Raw genomic sequence first — 18,602 nt, 5'->3', positions numbered from 1 at the left:
CCCAGACAATAGGTACAAGCCTGCAAGCCTCTCTAATTCTTTCCAGTCTTTACATTTATTGATTCTTTTGTAAACGTGTTTCATCCAATCTATTACAAACAGCACTGGTTAGAAGTGTGAAGTTTACCACGTCTGACCTAAGGCACAATAAAACCAGCAGCTATCTGCCAGACAGCCATACAGTTGGGCATCCCAGATTTACTTCCAGTCACTAGAAAATTTGGACCTTTAATGGCTGGTTTGGTTCCTGCTTTGTGTAGAGGGACTGACATGTCAATTCTTTGATCTGTCTGGTTTGCAACTGAATTTAGTTCAGCTATCATTTGTATTCTAAGTTCTAAATGTTTTATTACTTGAATTGGCTTATATAAGTAGTTTATTTTGATTCAGAACTTCATTTTCCCTAGTCCTGAGTAATGTTTTGCATATACAGATGTATGTTTCTTACTGCAAAATATGGATTTAATCCCTTTTTTTCTTAACTTGTCAGGTTCTTTGCGTGTCTTATTATGACAAAGTTACCAAATAATTCATGCATAATCTCCGAATGGATATAGTAAATTTTAGTGAAATGGAACAGTAAATTTTAGTGAAATGAGCACAATACATTTTTATTATTTTCTTCATCTTATACTGTAAAACATATGTAATTAATAATTGATAGTAAACAAACACATCTTATTTTTTCCTACCATATTCATCACCAGTTTCAAAGCTTTGAAGTTCAGTAAATAATTTATGATAGTTGTTAGTGTAAGGAAATCTAACTGTACTCCTGATCCTGCTTGCTTTTTGTCCTTGTTGTTCTCAAGCATAACTTTGATTGGTAGCCAAACTGAATGATAAAGAATGTATGAATAACTGATGGGATTCATTAAACAGATGAAAATTAAATCAGCTACTTTTAATTTTAAAAAAATTTTGAAATACATAATGAAAATTTTGTGTATCTTAGTTTTATTTTTCTTTAATTTGGTATGACTCGCATAAGGCAATGAAGAAGTGAATGTTTTTAATACAAAGTGGAATGTGTTTTCAGCCTGCTTTTGTTCTCAAAACTTCAATCAGGTTGTCTTTTAGCCTTGTTAAATATCTTGCTGAGATCTGCTGTATTTGCTGAGAATGTAACAAAAGATGTGAGAGTACAAAAACGAAGAAATACATGGTTTTGGCCTTAACTGAAATGTTCCATAAAATTTTTTAATTCCTTTCTTTTGCCTTGCTTGCATGAAAACCCCAAGATTGTGGAGAGATTTTTAAGCATTGAAGAGATTTTTTTCTTTTCTAGGTCATTCAAGCTCAAAACGTTTGCTTTTATTTGTGTCCTTAAAAAAAATTCTTAAATAATCCAGTAATATATTGTGAGTCTTCAAATATATTCTGACTTAGCTAAAACTTGAAATAAAGCAGGAAAAAAAGTACACAACTTCAGGCAGAGAGTTAAAAATTCTGTGTAATTCTGTATCTTCCAGGTACCCGTTTGTGCATCTCCAGTTTAACCCTCAAAACAGCGCGATCAGGACATAGCAAAGTAGTTTGACTCGATCCTCATTTGGCTGCAAAAAGCAATGCAGTGTAAAATCTCTCATGGAGTTTTGCCAGACTGAGTAGGGAACTGTGGTAGAAGTTTGATTTGATGTACCTAAGAATTTCTTTTAATTTTTTTTTTTTTTTATCATTGTGTGCATATAAATGGAGCTGCATGACAGTACTTGTGCTCAAGGCGACAGGACTGCGCAGGAATCTCTGGCCATCCTCTCCCTGGGCAGGCAGCGACCTGCAGTGCTTGTCTTGCTGTGTAGTTGTGCACAAGTGGAGCCCCAGGCCTTTGTTTCTGACACGGGTGGTCTGGGGTGTAAATGGGTTCTGTTTTGTACAGCTGTAATTACAATGAGGCATCGCAGCGAAGCTTTACAGAATATTTTCAATGCAGGGCTGAATATGTAAGGCACTAACAGGAGGAGGTTGTTATTCCATGGTCTAGGGTCTTCTTCAAACCAGTCTGAGGTTTAGGCTGGTTTGTGAGGCTTTCCACTTAAAGGTGATTTATAGGTATCATGAGCCAGATGTTTTGAAAATTACCAAGAACACCAAGAACCTGTTGTTGGCTTTCAAAAATTTGTCTCTCAAGGTTTCCTGTACACCACTGTTATTTTCCTTGAAATCAGTGTGGGACTTGCCTTGTGTTGGCAAGACCACATTAAGCTATTATTGTCATTAGTTCACTAATTTTTCTGGTGTGACAGATGACAGAAGAGGAATGTTTTGGGAAAGTTCTGACTTTGACCAATATGGTGATAATTTCACTTGGCAAAGGCACGTTACTACTTTTTCCCTATTGAGTAATAAAAACCTTCTCCAGAAAACGAATTTGTTAGATTATTTCAGGGACTAAAAAAAAAGGCCATCATCTTTTATAATTAAAAGAGTTAGCCTAAATATAGCTGTTACCATCGACTGCTCAGTGTTGTTTGACAGTGGCAAATTGTTTCCTTTAGAGGTCTGTAAATGATGTGATGATCAAGTATTCAATCTTCACTTGGTAGCTTAAGCTGCTTCTTGAAAAGTACTTTGGTTTGGTTTTGTTATAAAAGCTCTTCTTCTTTCCTCCCATGGTTTCTTTCATGCTTGTTTTGTCTGTCTTTAACTGCTGCACTGCAAAACCAGTGATAATGATAAGGCTAATGATGAACGCCCATATTCTTTTGGAAGCTTTAAAATTGTTAAAGGATAATCAGCAAATAACATTACAAGAAACGTGTGACTGCAGTGTGATCTCATGCATGTTAATTTTTCACTGCAAGAACAACCTGTATCTCTGGCTTCATAGATCACCTTGAAGGATTGGGGCTTGCTTTTTGTAAGGAACGTGGTTTGTAACAATACATCACCTTCGTTTCTTTGCTCCTAGAGAAAATCTGCTGACAGCAGGGCAATGATAGAACAGGCCAGATCCACCATTGACTTTTTCCTTTCAGTGTCACCTTGGGACATCATGTCTGCTTTCCAAGTGATGATAATTTTGTAACTGTGTTTTAGTACTTGGCTTTTTTTGTTGCCTTGTGCAGCCTACTGGCTCTTCAGGGGCTAAGTTCATGTGTTGCACAAAGTGGGTGCAAAAATGCTGTGGAAGAGGAAAAATCTCAGTAATTTTCATTCTGCCTTATTTTTATTTTTTTTTTTGGTCAGGCTTTGTGAACACTTAAAAATTGTGCAAATTTTTATTAAATTGCAGTCTGCTTTAGTAAACATCTGTATGTCGTGGCAAGGATGATGAAGCAGAAAAGGTGGAGAAAAGGCAGACTTCAAGGATAAAAGGAGCCTTAACTAAAGGAAGCAGGTTAGCAATTATGTGTGCACTGCCAGTGTTCAAGGTAGAATACTGCTCACACACAGAGCTCAGTTATCTGCAGAACAAAGGAGCAGCTTACAGAACTCTCAGTACAGAGAGACCTGGTAGTAATTTTCATGACCTCTTGTAATCTTGTAAAATTGTGAGGTATTCACAAATTCAGTGCTTTCTTCTGCTTATTGAAAATCTTTGGCATTAAATTAATAAAACAAACTTGTGTAGCTGTCAGTGAATGCCTTTGTGAACTAAATGTTCCTTTTCAGGTCACTAGAATCCCCAGTTAAACTATCAAAAGCAGTGTTCCTTAGTTAAAATAATTATTTTTTGTGCAAATCTACTTGAAGAAATAAGTAATTCATGGTAAAAGACGTGAAAATTGGAATCTGACAAATGTGTATTTGTACATAACCTTCCCATAAGTACTGAACTCTGTCTTTAATGTGTATTAGTTGCTAAATCAAGTCAGATGTCTGAGGCGAGAACTGGAGAGCTGATAGCAAATATTCATAGTGGAAGCTGATAACAGCCTTAATTAAGCTGCTGCTATCTTTCCATGATAAATTTAGAACTTCTCCATAAGTCATCTGACTTTAATGCTCCATTTGCATCCAGGAGTGTTTGATTTAGATCAGTGTCTGTGTTAAGAAATCTGCAGATGTCTCTTTGATAGCCCTAGCTGTCTCTCAAGAAGAGCCTGGGAGCTTTGTTTTCCTGTGTTGCAGTGTAGAGAATGAGGTGTGTGTTGACCTAAAGCTGACCTTCCAGCATTTAGCTTTTTCAAGGTTGGCACACATTTCTTTAATGACTAATGCTTTCTCATACCATCTCTTGAACCCAGAATTCCTTAATCTTTTTGTTACTGTACTTGCTTAATTCAAAGAAGCTTTACCATGAAAACATGGTAAAAGGACAATTTCAGAATAATTCTAGAAGCTTGGGTGGGCATAGTCCAAGACAGTTCTATTCATGTAGTGATAATTGCAATTAAACAGAAAGGTTCTAAGATAACAAAGGATGTAGGGAGTTTTTAGAGTAGCAATTTAGTATCATGTCACCAGATTGGATGGATTTGTTGTCTCTGCCGATTTTGCTTTCAGCAGTTGTACACATTGTAAATGTCTTAATCATCAACTGAACTGTCTGATACACTTCTTTTTATTTTAATTCTTTTCAGGGCAGGGAAGATTAACTTAATTTGAAAATTAATACTTGTCTTAGAATTTTTTGATCAAAAAATAAATTGTTTTTCCTGTCTAGAAATTCTGCCGTTATTTCTGAGCCAGACATTTTAACAGGATTCTTTGTTATAGTTAGAAAAAATCATGGGAGAGCCCAGTGCTAATTCCTCACAGAGAGTGAATACACACTATTCAGAAATGGTAATTCTTACAGTTGTCTGAACCTGAGATGAAGGAGATCATTAAGTAGATGTAAATTATAAAAGTCATCTGTGTGTTTGTCTAGAAGTCCAGTATTCATGTATTTTGTGTGAAAACAAACACAAAACAGGAGAGTTATTTCACCAGAACCTGAGTACTGGTGTGAGAAAAAGGAGCTCTGCATGAGAGATGTGGAGGATCTGATGCATATGAGCACTTAGAACAGGCAAAAGTAATCAAGTCTGTTCTGCTTTTCACTTTCTCTTTTTTTAAATTTTTTTTAACATGGTGTGCCTCTGGATGAATTTTTGCAATTTTTTTTAAGAGGACCTTGAAATTTAATTTGAATGTAGTTATTTTCCTGCATGTGTGCACTTATGCATCTCTGTCACTCTGTGGTGCTGCTAATTCAGCTGTATTTCATAACTTCTGAGGTGTTAGGATTTCTTGGTGTCATACCTTGGGGACAGGAAGCAGAAACAGTCAAGAAATATGAGCCAATGTGCACAATTGTGATGTGCTTGAAGTTACAAAAGTTGCTCTTTGGGCAATTGCCATTTGTGAGAGCCTGATGGGTGAGTATAATATTGGTAGTTTTCTTATCTCAGTCACTAAGACAGTGGCCAGTGGAGAGGAATTTGTACCTGGAGAAATAAATTTTTGAAATTCCATCTCTGGATGGTTAGTATAGTTAGATAGTTACAAATTTTTACATATATTCAAATAGTTTTATATGTACATATAGTTATATTTATTGATAGCACATGCAGTAAATTAGCTAATAATCTGTCACAAAAGCAGCTGAAAAATACTTTTCCAATAAACTAAGAAGCTAGTGTTTACACTTCTATACTCTATAATTATTCTGTTGTATTTGTCTGCTTGTAATCAGATTAGTTGTATTTTAAGGAAATTGAAATCAAAATTGTAGATGCTTCTCTGTGCAGGGGTATGTTACTCTGAGGTACTAGGAATGTTTCTGGACAAAATGAATATTCTGTGTGAGTAGTTCTGCATATCAGCAGGTGTAGGAGCATCAAGCTGGCGAGCGCAGAACGCATGTGGGGCTTACATTATCTGAGGAGATTCTCTGCTTTGTGATTAGAAAGGTGACACATGTAAGAAACTCCTACAGATGAATGGATATCAGTGTTGCTTTGTTGCCTCACTCCCCTCAGTTTGCATACTGCCCTCTTTGCTGCAGTATTTGCAAAACACTTCACTGTAGTAGCTGTGTTTCCAAAGTGCTGCTGAGTACAGAAGCAGATGGCAGCTTAGTCATTTATCCATCTTGCACTATTTATTTCTATTATTTCTCTGGAAATAAGTTAATTGATGTTAAGCTGTTGCTTCCTATCTCCTGCTTCTCCTGTTTGCTCACTTTTTTTTTTAAGAGAAGATAGAAATCATGTCTGGTTTCTGTTGATGGTTTTCTTTTGTCCTTCTAGTCACAAATATTTCAGTGCTGTACTGAGAGGTCCTTAAAAAGCTGTGGAAGGTGACATACAAAAAGACTAAAAATTAACTAAGACAAATTAGTTTCTTCTGTTTCTAGAAGCACACATGTCAAGATGATGATAGGAGTATGTCTAAAATACATATTAGGGTTGAAGGTTCCTGTGGGTTTTCTGGGGGCATAGGGAGACACCACCGGTCTAACTTCCTTCCATTTTGTATCCTTTTGGACAGTGTGGGTTTTTAAAGACTTCTGGTGACTCCTCATGGGAAATAAACAGCTGCTTTCCTCTCCAGCAGTGCCGGGTGGGCTTGGCACTGCTTGGAGAACTCTGCTTACAGAGGTAGCTATCAGTAATTCATTGCCTACATGGAAGGTCGTATCAAGTTAGGTCTTGTATGGTGACCTCAAACTCCACTGAATCTTTTTCTATTTGTTTGTTTTTATGAGATCATGGAAAAGACTAAAGTTTTCTTGTACTTAGTCAATCCTTTAGAATATGGTCAGAATGAAATAATTTAAACAAAATCAATTGACAGTGTGTTAAGAGAGAAGACTTTGCTCTTCAGAAGACACTTATTTGAAGTACTGGACCATCATTCTGTGTGGATGCATTTAATTGGGTACATTTCAATTACTGCTGATGGGCTGGAGGAATGAACTAAATAAACCAGGGTGGTGAGCGTGCATCGACTATGATTGTCATTTCACTGAAGAAAAATATGAAAGGTTAGAGTAGATCCCATTGCCTTAGAGCTGAGGGAGAGGGGTTCAAAAAAATGTGAGCAACCCCAAGGCTGAGCTGGAGTTTGTGTTGCAAGATCTATAAGCTAATCAGTACTGCAAAGACTTGAGCTAGAGGTGTGTGTCCTCTGTTGGAGGACTCTACTTTCTTTAAGGGATAGTGTGAGCTGTGTGGGTAGACTTAATTTATATGGATTGTTAAGTGTGGAGATGATGGCGGGGAAGAGAGACCACTAAAATGGGTTCCTGCCCTCGCCTCTCATGATGGTCACCATTCCCCTCATACCAGCTTGTGGGCAAGGTGGAGTGAGTGGGAGAGCCAGGAACAGTGTTGATCCATGGGTTTGAATAGTCTCTGCAATCTTCTGGGTGTCTCTGATTTCAGCTAGCACACTGCCTTACACTGGTCTCTGATTTCAGCTAGCACACTGCTGTTTGGAATGCTTAGCTGGTGGTGCTGCAGAGGAAGGCAAAGCTGACAATTAGCTGAGCTGTTATTCAGATGTCTGCATGGTGCTCCAGTTCCCAGAGAGACACAGTCATCTGGGGTAAGGAAAACGCATGTTCTGAAAGGTGGCTGTGTATTTTGTTTGGGTGTTGCAAACAGTGTGAATTGCACCGTGGGTTTATGTGAATGGGACTACATTTTATTACTTTTTTCACTGTCTTTCTTCAAACCCAAATCCTGGTCTGGAAAAGGAAAGGGCACAATCCTGGACTGGTTTCCCATAGCACAATGGTGAGGAAGAGGATGCTACTGTGAGACTTGTGTATGCCTCTGGGAAACTGAGATTCTTTCTTGGCTCGGAGATGCAAAGAACTGTGAATCCCAGAATAATATTACTCATAAATTGCCCTACATTAATTTCAATTCTGTGTAGCACATGTAAATGAAAGTCTTGGAAACACGTTTGCTAAATCATGTGGTAAATGGTCTTGTTGATGACTGCAGAGTTGCTCTGGGGTTGGAGCTATTAAGCCCTTATTATGGGAATCCAACAGGGCAAATTAAGAGAAACCTGTGTGTGTGCTTGTTATTTTAGGACTTTTATGCTTTCTTCTGAGAGACCTCATGTAGGACCCCATGACCTAAAAAGACTTGATATCTTTTAGACAGAGGTTAAGTTTTGAAATCTCAGTTACAGATCCATCAGCAATGGAAGCAATCACCTTCAAAGGAGGGTTTAGTGTTGTTATTCTTTAATGCTCCAAAGCTGAATATTGCTTTTAGTAATTAATACCTGTAATATAGCTTTTCAGCATTCCTAGTTGTATGTGGTGTTTTCACTTATAACTGCATCTTTTTGTAAATTGGGGGGAATAATTTATGTTTCATTGTAAGTAACTGCCCAGTGGGTTTCTTACTTGTTTGTAACACCATTGTAAGCATTCTTTCATTTGGGAGTGTTCAGATGCTATACAAGACTGTTCCTTGGAAATACTATTGCAAGTACACAAAACCATTGCACATGGTAGAATTTGCCATTATAATAAATTCTATCGTAAAAGAACTAATGCATGGTATTTTTTTCCAGGCTTTAACTTTTACATTTCAAGGCTTAAATGTGCAATCCATTGAAAACAAGTATTGCTCCTGTTTATAATGCTTGCTAGATACCTCCCCAGAGGCAGGATTTTAGAGATTTAACAATTTTTAATGCCAGTATATGAATGTATCCTTTTACATAAATTTCAAATTTCACTTTGGACCGGGTGAATCATCTCTCTCACTATTTCTTTTTCTAACTTCACTCAGCTTTTTCTGGATTACCTATCTGAAAAACTGTCATAGTCTTCTAATGCCATTTTTGCCAGGATCATAAATGTTTTCAGTAACATTCTTGAGCAGCATTACTGACAGAGCTTGAGTTCCAGCTGAATCAGTTTAGTCTTTTGATGGCATAATTATTTTGCCAGCCGTCGCTCTTGTAGCAGTGGAACTCCCCTTTGAGGGAAAATGAGGTCATTCATCTTTTGTAAGATTCATACATGAGCTTTATCACTATAGTAATAAAATTCATTGCTTGGTCGGTAACCACAAAGGACTCATAGGACTGGAGATTGTAACCGTGCTCACATACATTGCCATGTGCACAGTTAGGTTGCTGTTAGAATAAGCACATCATAATGCACCTGTAAATAAAGAGGGAATGTGTGCTTTGGATTAATTTACGGATGTTGGGCAGTTTGAACAAAATCGTAAAAATACCTGAAACAATGCTCTGTCCTTCCTGCATTATCTCAGATTTCTTTGGTAAGGCTGGTAAACCTTTTTTTCCTGCTTATTATATGTATTTACAGCTAATATTCTAGGACCCTGTGTTGTCTTTAAATAGCATTTTCCCACCATCCTTGCCAGTTTGTTTATAAGGCTCTGTTATCTGCAATTTGCACAGGCAGTGCTTAGGTGTCTTCTCAGTAAACTATATTCTAACTATATATATTCACTAGTGTTCGTTTCTTTTTTTCATTTTCATCTTTGTGTTTCATTTGAAATATTATTAAAATTACCCAATATTATTCTTACCTATGGTTACAGAATAATTTAATAATTGCAGCACGTAGTCTAGGGTCTGACTGACTGATTTTCATTCGGTGATATTTTGGCAAGTTTCTAGCCCTGTGAGTGAATGTGTTGGGCTGGGGACTGTGGTAGCTTTGCTTTGGTGCATCTGCTTGCCTTGCTACTGTGAATAATTGTCATTGAGCACAGGGGAGATCTGCAGAGGTCGGGCAGTGGTGCTGCTGTACCTGCAGCTGCCAGCCTGCCCAGACCTGTCTGCTGCACAAACCACGACGTCCTCATGGCTTGCAAATGACACTGCCTGTAAAGCCTGACAGTACAGACAGGTGAAAAGAATAACTGAAGTCTAAAAAAGGTGTGGTTAGGCGCTTTTTTTCCGTGGTGCCAAGCACTTTCAGTTTGTATTTAAGGAAAAGGATGCATAGCATTTTGGAGGTGGCATGCAACAGCATGCAGGGATGCCTGGTAACAGCAGTATAGAACCTTCCACTCCAGAGGACTCCTGAAAGGAATTTCAAAGGCAGCAATAGAAAGGATGAGTGAATGGGCTGGAGCAGGAAAAAATTTCCTTTGTTGTGTGAGTACATAAAAAGTACTTTTTAAATGAAGATTGTTAATGAATCCATTCTTGTTAATGTATCACACTGAGGTTCTGCTAGGCTCATCTCTTTTTAAAAAATCAAGGCAGTTGAACACATGCATCCAATGTGCATTGAATGCTAAAGCAAATTCAAGTCATTACCTGCTCTTCTTAATGAAGAAAGTGCTGGTGGTGGTAAGAGTAACAGACAATGCTTTTAATGAAATTAAGTCTGCACATAGTCCCAAGCATACTAATATCTCTAGGTGATACCCATCTCCTTAATTCCAAGATTTCTATTATTTTAAGAGCTATAGGTATCTAAAGAGAAACGATAAAATTAATTTTGTACACCTTCATTTTTAACTGTTTGATTTCCCTTTGTTTCCCTGTTGGATAGAAGCTGATTTTTCAGGAACATGTTACCCTTATAAGTGGATCTTCTTCTAAGGTTTTTAAAGCATTCCTGAGATCCTAATAAGTAATGCAGAAAGGAGAAAGCTTATATTCCTGCAGACTACAGCTGCAGTGTATCTCAGAATATTGTGTAACAAATCACTGCAAGCTATTCTGTACAAATGATGAAACTAGATAAAATACCATATGGTGTTGCACAGTACTTCAAAGAATTACTTCAATATTATGAATGGGCTAAAATATCACATGCAGATTTATTCAGTCTAATTGGGACTTCACAGTTGTACTGTTGTAAAGGAGAATATCTGTGCAAGCTAAGTTTTGGGCAGGGGAGGTGCAATCAGACTATAGTACAATAGAAACTATATGAGAATTAACTTTTCCTAAAATGCATAACAAACATGATCATCTAGCATGCTGTTAGCAGCAGCACAGTAGGTTTTATGGTGCTTTTGTAATTTGGATACTCTGATTTGGAGTCTAATTGGATTCCTGGGCAACACTGAATGGCAACATTCTTAAGTTGTATAAAGACTATTTGAAATAATGGGATTGACATTAACCTTTTAAAGTTTCTTTTTTTAAAAATCTGTTTGAAAAGATTAAAAAATAAACTGCAGAAGAAGCTTGGAGATTTCAGGAAAAACTACTCTTGTGTCATAGACTATAGGCATTCATTCTGGTTGGCTCTGTTATGGATAGAATAAATTTGTTTGGGTTTTTTTTTCCTGGCCTCCAACTGCAAGTATAAACCAAGGGTTAAAAAACACCCAATTCAACTTGAAAAAAAAAACAGCTGGCTTGAAATTCAGCCAAAAAATTGTCATTTAGGAATTCAATAAATACTTACAGAAAAACTAAAACTCAGGGAGGCACAGTATATTCAATGATTTTGTGTTTCAGGGAGGAGATGCTGATATAGATGCACTGAGTACTTCTACTTTTGAAAAAATAAAAAAGGTGTATTTTTCTTTTTTTAACTCACATTTGTGAGGTTGCTGTTCTGTTGCTGTCTAAGCAAAAGTAAGGCAGGGGGGTGCTCTGTTTTACTGGTTTTTTGTGTCCTTGCCTGTGCTTATATAAAACAAATCAAGGCTGGTTCAGGATACTGTAAAGAGCAAATATTAACCTTAAGCTCCTCTTATTTCCTTCAGTATTGTTACTTCTTTCTGAAACTGTGCACCTTGCAATCATTAAAATGCCAGTGCAAAGGAGGAATTCTGTGGACATGGCAAAGGGGATGGACAGAAGGAGTGGTGACTTTGATTTAAATTGTTACAAAATTCATTAACTTCATTAGACTTTGTGATACTTGTAAGTCTCATCAGTGTGTGGCTGAAAGGATGCTGTGAGGTGTCAGGTAATCTCATGTCTTCTGCACATTGATTCTGTTTGCTGAGAGGCTGTGGGAAATGGACAAATGTTGGGCTGAAAACATGACGGGAAATAAAATGCACAAGCGATGGGGTGCAAAACTTTTACCTGGCATAGACCTGATAATGATGTCAATGTTTGCCTTTTTAAAAATTACTATTAAAAGGAGCATCTTTTACAAAGGAATAGCTGCTGGCTAGACTGGTTTTTCACATTTGAACTCAGAAGCAGTTAATCTTTTAAGAGGTTTAGAAGACATTTGTGAGTTTGATCTACATGTCATCATGCAAAGTGAACTAAGAATTCTAATGGGAACAGTATTTCCCAAAGCACTGGGAAATACCCAGAGAAAGGAGAAATTTGTTCCACACGCCCTCAGGGGAGCTGAGAAATTCCCTTAGGAGAAGAAAAAGCTATGTTAAGAGAAGCTTGGATATGCAAAATAACTTTGGCTTGAGCAGTTTGTTCTTGCTGTTGAGGAAACTGAGGCAGGGAAATGAGTGTGCCTTTACAGTTTTGCTTGCATGTGCATAGATTTGTTTGAACATTATCTGAAGTAAAAACCCTAATCTGGAATCACTGTGTTTTAGTGCTATCCTTTTCACTCATTTTCCTTGTGGTATGACTGATTAATCTAGAATACCTTCAAGTTTTGGAGCCCTGTGAAGCCCTGCAGACACAGTGAGCAGGATTTTATGAGGTCAGGCTCTTACTAGGAGGCTTAATCATCTCTACTGCAATGCCCAATTTAAGGGAAGAATGGGGATGTCTGCCACTGTGGACAAGGAGAGGGACTGTGCTAAAGTCTCTTCAGAGCCTTGACCTCCTGGGACCTGCAGTCCTTTCTTGGAAACACTGTCAAAATAGTGCATCTCTATTAGTTCACTGGAATATATTCCATCTAACTTTTGACCAATAATCACCTTTTCAGGGTAGTATATAATTTTTTCTTTTTTTTTTTTTTTCCTTGTTTGGGAAACTCATAATTCAGGTAATGAATGTATATTTTGTAGTTCTATCAGCTCTGGTTAGTGTCTCATTAAAGGGTTCTCCCGTGTGTGGTATGATAAATTGGGAATAATTACAGTTTTAGGGGTATTCTTCAGGTCATCTAGTTCAGCCCCTTGCTCAAAGCAGGGCTTCCTTCAAAGTGGAGTCAGGTGGTTGAGGGTGTTGTTAAGTCAAACTCAGAAAATCCCCAAGGATGAAGATTTCACAGCTTCTCTTGGCAGGCAGTTCCAGCCCTTAACCATTCTCATTACGAAGCTGTGGGGATGCAGGCTTGGGTGTCTCATTTTTGACTTCTGGGTAAGATGCAGATTAATTGAACACACCAAGCCTGTTTGCTTTTGATCTAGAAGCTTTTAACCCGATGCACTCTAAGAATATTGAATTGCTTTTAAATCATTGTTAGGATTTTACTTGGTGGCATCTGTTTTGATATATTGGAGCTGCAAGGGAGTGTTTTGTAACTCATGAGATGTTGAGTTCTGTTACCTTATAACACAGTTTACATAGATTTACTTTTTGTTTCTCCTCTTTGTAATTGGAGTCTGCATTCTTGGCTGAGATGAGGAACTTGCATCTCTGTTTTTTTCACCTATCTCTATAAAGGGCTATTATGTGCAGCTGTCTTCAGAAAAAAAAGAAACCAACTGTTGTAATGTGTGCATCAAGCTGCATAGCTTGAGAATTGTATTATTCATGAAAGAACATATACTCTATAGCATATAGGGTCTTAAAGTAGTTGATAGTCTAGTTAAAACATGAAATTGCTGTTATGTGTGTTCTTGAAGGGAAAATAAAAGTGTGAAGGTGTAGGGTTCTTCTCATGTAACCCTCTAGCTAATCAGGAGCTTCTAAAATTACATAAATCATTGAAGATAAAGTTATCCAAAAGGTTGTATCACTTTTTATGTCTCTGAAAATTATTTTTCTTTCTGTATGAACACTACTATCTTTTGAAGAAAGGGACTTGACTGCAGTGCTAATGAAGTGTAAAGAACTAAAGCTGTCACCGCTGCAAATGGTATTTTCAGGAACAAGAAGTTAGTTTATTTGATACCTCATAGCAAATGTCTTCGAAAGTCTAAGGTGCTGTCTGTGTGAATTACAATGAAAGTGTTGAGAGAGGAGGTGTTTATGTAGTCTGTCTGGTATGTCTTTTCCAAAATACATCTTTGGGTACGTACTTTGGGAACATATTTTTAAGCAAAACCAATGTGTTTAGTATACTTCCCTGGCTTAGGGGAACTTTCAACTGGTGAATTACACCAGTCATCCCAAACACGTGTCAGAAAAACCCATCCATGTACTGTGCTCTGAAAGTTTTGACCAATTGACTGAGGAACTGTCTTAAATAGAAGAAATAATTGTTGTAAGAAATATTCTAACATTGCTGTTACTAATTTTATATATTTTTAGAGAAAACTTTTTGGTATATTTTTCTAAGACTTCTTTTTCTTTTTTTTTAATATCCTTTAATGCCTGTTCATACTAGTAGTAGAAATTAAGTCTTCTATATAGTATAAACCTAGAAGTTGGAATGGATTGTGATGTAGTGAAATATTACCACACTTCTGTTCACCTAAGGTTAACTTGGTAGGTCACTGGATCACCATTGCAAGGGACAAAGCAAACAACAGCTATGTACCTGGTATATTTAGATTTTTTTCTTGGTCTCTGACCCTGTTAAAAGCCACTTGAACTCAAAGTGGTTGAACTGAATTGCCAAGCATGCACCTTGCCTTAGAAGATGGGAGCACAGCCCCTATTCTGCATTTCAGTAATCTCTTGTCAAGAGAAAGGGGTTAAGACCTTATTAGGTAGGAATCAGGCATTTGGACTTTTGAGAATCCCTGGATACGCCCTTCTGATATCTGCAGGACCCTGTGTGTTTGTAACAATCGTGCTGCTAATCATCTATTGATTCTTATTTGTCAAATATGTGAGTGTCTATCTCTTCCTACATAGTGTTAAAGGGAAATCTAGTACATGAAGAACTCCAACCAGCTATGTGAGTCCAGGCTGAGAAAGGTGGAGGATGGGTTGTTAACAAAACCAGTTGATGATTTCATGATTTAGCTGTATGAAAAAATTTTCCTTTAGATAGTCCTAGTAAGTACACTGTTACCTAAACTTTTACTAAATACTTAATTGAATCTGAAATGCTGAATAGAAGTATTTTTTTCCTGATAATATAGTATTATTTGTATCTTAAAGGATATGCAAGTAAATCCTCAATTTGTGCATAGTTTTGGTTTTATAATCATGTTTCTTGAAAATAGGAATAGGTGTGCTGATCTTGCATCCAAGACTCTTCAATATTCATCTTCCTTATTTAGTCATCTAAAGCTAGGGAAGATACTTTACACCTGTGTTCACAGTCATTTGTTATCGGTTGTTAAAATACTGCATAGTCATTTGTTATAGGTTTAAAATCTTGTTTGGCCATTTGTTCTGGAGAGTTAAAATATTGACTGCAATGTAAGAAATTGAACACTACTTGGATTATTAATATCCCCCCTAAATGATGTCTCAAGTGAGAGCATTGTCACTTAAAAGTAGTGGGCTGCTTTAGCAATATCTACTTGTCATGAACTCATATCCACAATAGAATTGCATATAATGGATAACATCAGAAATTTGGGTGGGGAATTAATAGCTGTAATTTACTTTCTGGTTATGCTGCCTTTTCTTTCTGAGAAAATACACATGCTTTGATATTTATTGCAGATACATACTCTCAATTGGCAATTAAGTTATGTTTTTGTTTTGTGTGTAAAAAGTAATAAATTTAGTGGAGACTCACTTGGCAGTGTGGGAGGGAGAAAGCAGAGTTCTAGTTCTACATTTACTTCACCTTTCCCCATCTCCTGCCACCTTGCCGTGGCATTGAGAGCTTGCCCTCCAGTTTGCTGCTGTGACTTCTCCATAGCTCCAGCCCTGCGTGGTGGCTGAGCTCTGCACATCAAATCCCACTTTCCATCTCTTCAGTCAAATACTTCTGTTTCCTTGTCTTCAAAATATCCTGTGGCTTAACAGTACAATAAATCAATCACTGGAGTATCCAGTACCCCAGTGCAAGATCAAAATATGATTCTGGGTTGATAGCAATTCACTCCTCTGAGTTTCTTCTTTTTTACTTCCCAGAAGCAGTTTTATGTTGACATGTGTGTCTCTTATCCATACAATTCTAACATGGTGCAGGACAGGGTGGTCTTGCTTGCACTTGCCTAAGCTCATTCCGGCCAGTTTGGCAGATGTAGCAGTCATTTTGGTTGAAGTCATTTGTACCATTAAACAATAGAACAGTGCTCCTCTCTGCTGCCACTGTACAGAGAATCACTGCCTTGTAAACATTTTTAGTTTGAATGCTGGCAGCTTATTATGTCAACCATTGACAGAGGTAAATTTCCCTCTGTATTAATGCAGCAGGAAAATGGCCAAGCAGGCATTTTTCTGTGTTGTTTTTTACAGCCACCAGCAACAGCTACAAACAGAGCCTTTTGGGTGTGATTCTGTGGAGCTGGTCTTAGAATTTCTGAAGTAATCAGAAGTTATGAATTCTAAAAACAAATACTTAGACTAAACAAGAGGTATTGTAACAAACTAAAAAATATTTTTTTTTTCAGTAAAAGTATAGAATTGATGACAGCAAACTGTTTTTTGACTTTACTGTACACCATATGGTTAACATAAGTCAGCTTCTCTGGTTGAAGATATCCATTGTATGTTCTTCTCTTGGGACTTTCACTTTCCCTTATGTATTATAAAGGTCACAGAGGCATGTGGCTTTACTGTTTAGGGAAAGAGCCTGTTTTAAAATTTTGCAGAGGGAATTTGAATTGGCATAGTCCAGAAGTTTTGGGTTGTCATTGGGGTGTTGGGTTTTTTCATTTGTTTGTGTTTTTTTGTGTAATTTTTCTTTTTTTCATTTTCCTACTTGCCCTTCCCCCCCACACTTGTTTATCTCTTTGTGCCTGTGTCTAATTGAAAAATATTGTTCAATCCTTTACTGAAGTCTTCCATTTCTGTGAATCACCAAACTTCCTTTTTTATATCATATACTATATGGCATAATTACAAAATTGATGCAGGATAAAAAGAAAATGCCTTTGCTTTTGGAGATGTCCTTTAAATTTTCAGTTACTGATGTAAAGATTGGCATTAGTGTTCAAGTTGAATAGACTTAGAGGATACCTCCTAAGAAATGAAACTTCTCCTAGACTGAAAACCAGCTTAAAATCACTGTCTCATTTCTGTTATTTATGTGTACTTTTTAATGACAGCGTTAATTTTTAAATTTCATAAATCCTATATATAATAAATTTACATATCAAAATCAAATACAATAGACACACAAAGTTTAGGAAGTGAGAAAATGAGAGTGTGATGCTGGCTGATACAATCTTGCTACTGTTTTCCTGTGGTATCAGTCATAGACTCCGTAGCAAACATGTAATAAAGATTGCATCAAAGTACATGAAACTTACATAAACTGAGAAACAGTCTTTATTAATATTTAGGTTTAAATGGGAAATCTCGCTTGCCATCATACACATTTCATTCCATAATTTTTTAAATGGTCCCCTTGCGGCATGGATAATGTAGTTTTTAAATGTGGGGTTTGGACTCTTAATTCCTCTCCATTGCAGGACAGTCTGCCATACAAACTGCAGAAATATTTAACAAACTCCTGGAAAAGGATGACAAGTTTTGATTCAGGAGACAGATGTGTTTGAGAGATCTGGTTGAGTCTGCTCCTTGTTTCAGTAGTTTGGATGACCTCTGTCACTTGAAGGGCTCCACAACTGGATTGGCAGCACCGTGTGCCAGGCTGAGTGGCTGTTGCCTCAAAGAAAATCCTGATTGCTGCAGGTGTTTACCCCAAGATGCAAAGATTCCTCTTCCAGTGTTGCAGACTTCATACTTGTGTTTTAAAAAGCATAACCTCTCTCCTGTCCCTGCAGTTCTGTTATCACACTGTTAATTGATTTGGGATCCTGGGCTGTATCTTTAAGGTGTGCTGATAGTGTTTGTGGAATGTGACAGAACTTTACTGACCAAGGCATGAAAGAAAATCCAGGTTTCTGACAGGTTATATGGAAATTAGCTCTCAGACAGCTGATCTGAAGAAAGAAAAGATATTTCTGTCGCTTGAGAGGCTTATCCATTCAGAGTTTCAAAGTCAATGTTAGCCCAGTGGATCTGTCTTTTAAAAGTTGCCATTTTAATTTACTGGGACACCTGGTAGGCCACCAACACTCCAGGTATTCCCTTGGTATGCTGCTCCACTTGGTTCTGTCACTGCAGGAGCAGATTCTAGCCCTCAAGTTGGCAGAGGATCACCTTCAGGAGCAAATGGGAGTCATGTACAGCTGAAATAATGGCTTGTGTGTCACTTACACTATTACCTTTGGTTTTGACATTTACCTGGTGGGAAAAAGAATATGCTTTAGTAGATCTTCCCTGCAATAAAATATTTGGTTTTCTGCCATAAATTAAAAGTAGCTAATAGGGAATAAGTGTCTTAGCTCTAGCCAACTGAACCTCTTGTTGCTATTGGTCTGATGGTGTAATAACTCTGGCAGGTTCTGTGAGCCGGTAAAAATAGTGAAAGTCCTTTTATGTGAAGTCTTTTCAGTTTATTGAGAAATTTCTAGGAACAAGATCAAGTTCCATTGATTAAACATATTTTAGTAGCAGATATCACTGAAAAAACTTTCAGTATGATTTTTTAGTCTCACTGCAGTTTCTTACTAATGTGTTTGCTC

The sequence above is a fragment of the Fringilla coelebs genome, assembly GCF_963513975.1.
Source record: "Fringilla coelebs genome assembly, chromosome: 4".
In the NCBI taxonomy this organism is placed as follows: domain Eukaryota; kingdom Metazoa; phylum Chordata; class Aves; order Passeriformes; family Fringillidae; genus Fringilla; species Fringilla coelebs.
The sequence above is the reverse complement of the archived record's forward strand: the minus strand, read 5'-3'. Positions refer to the sequence as shown.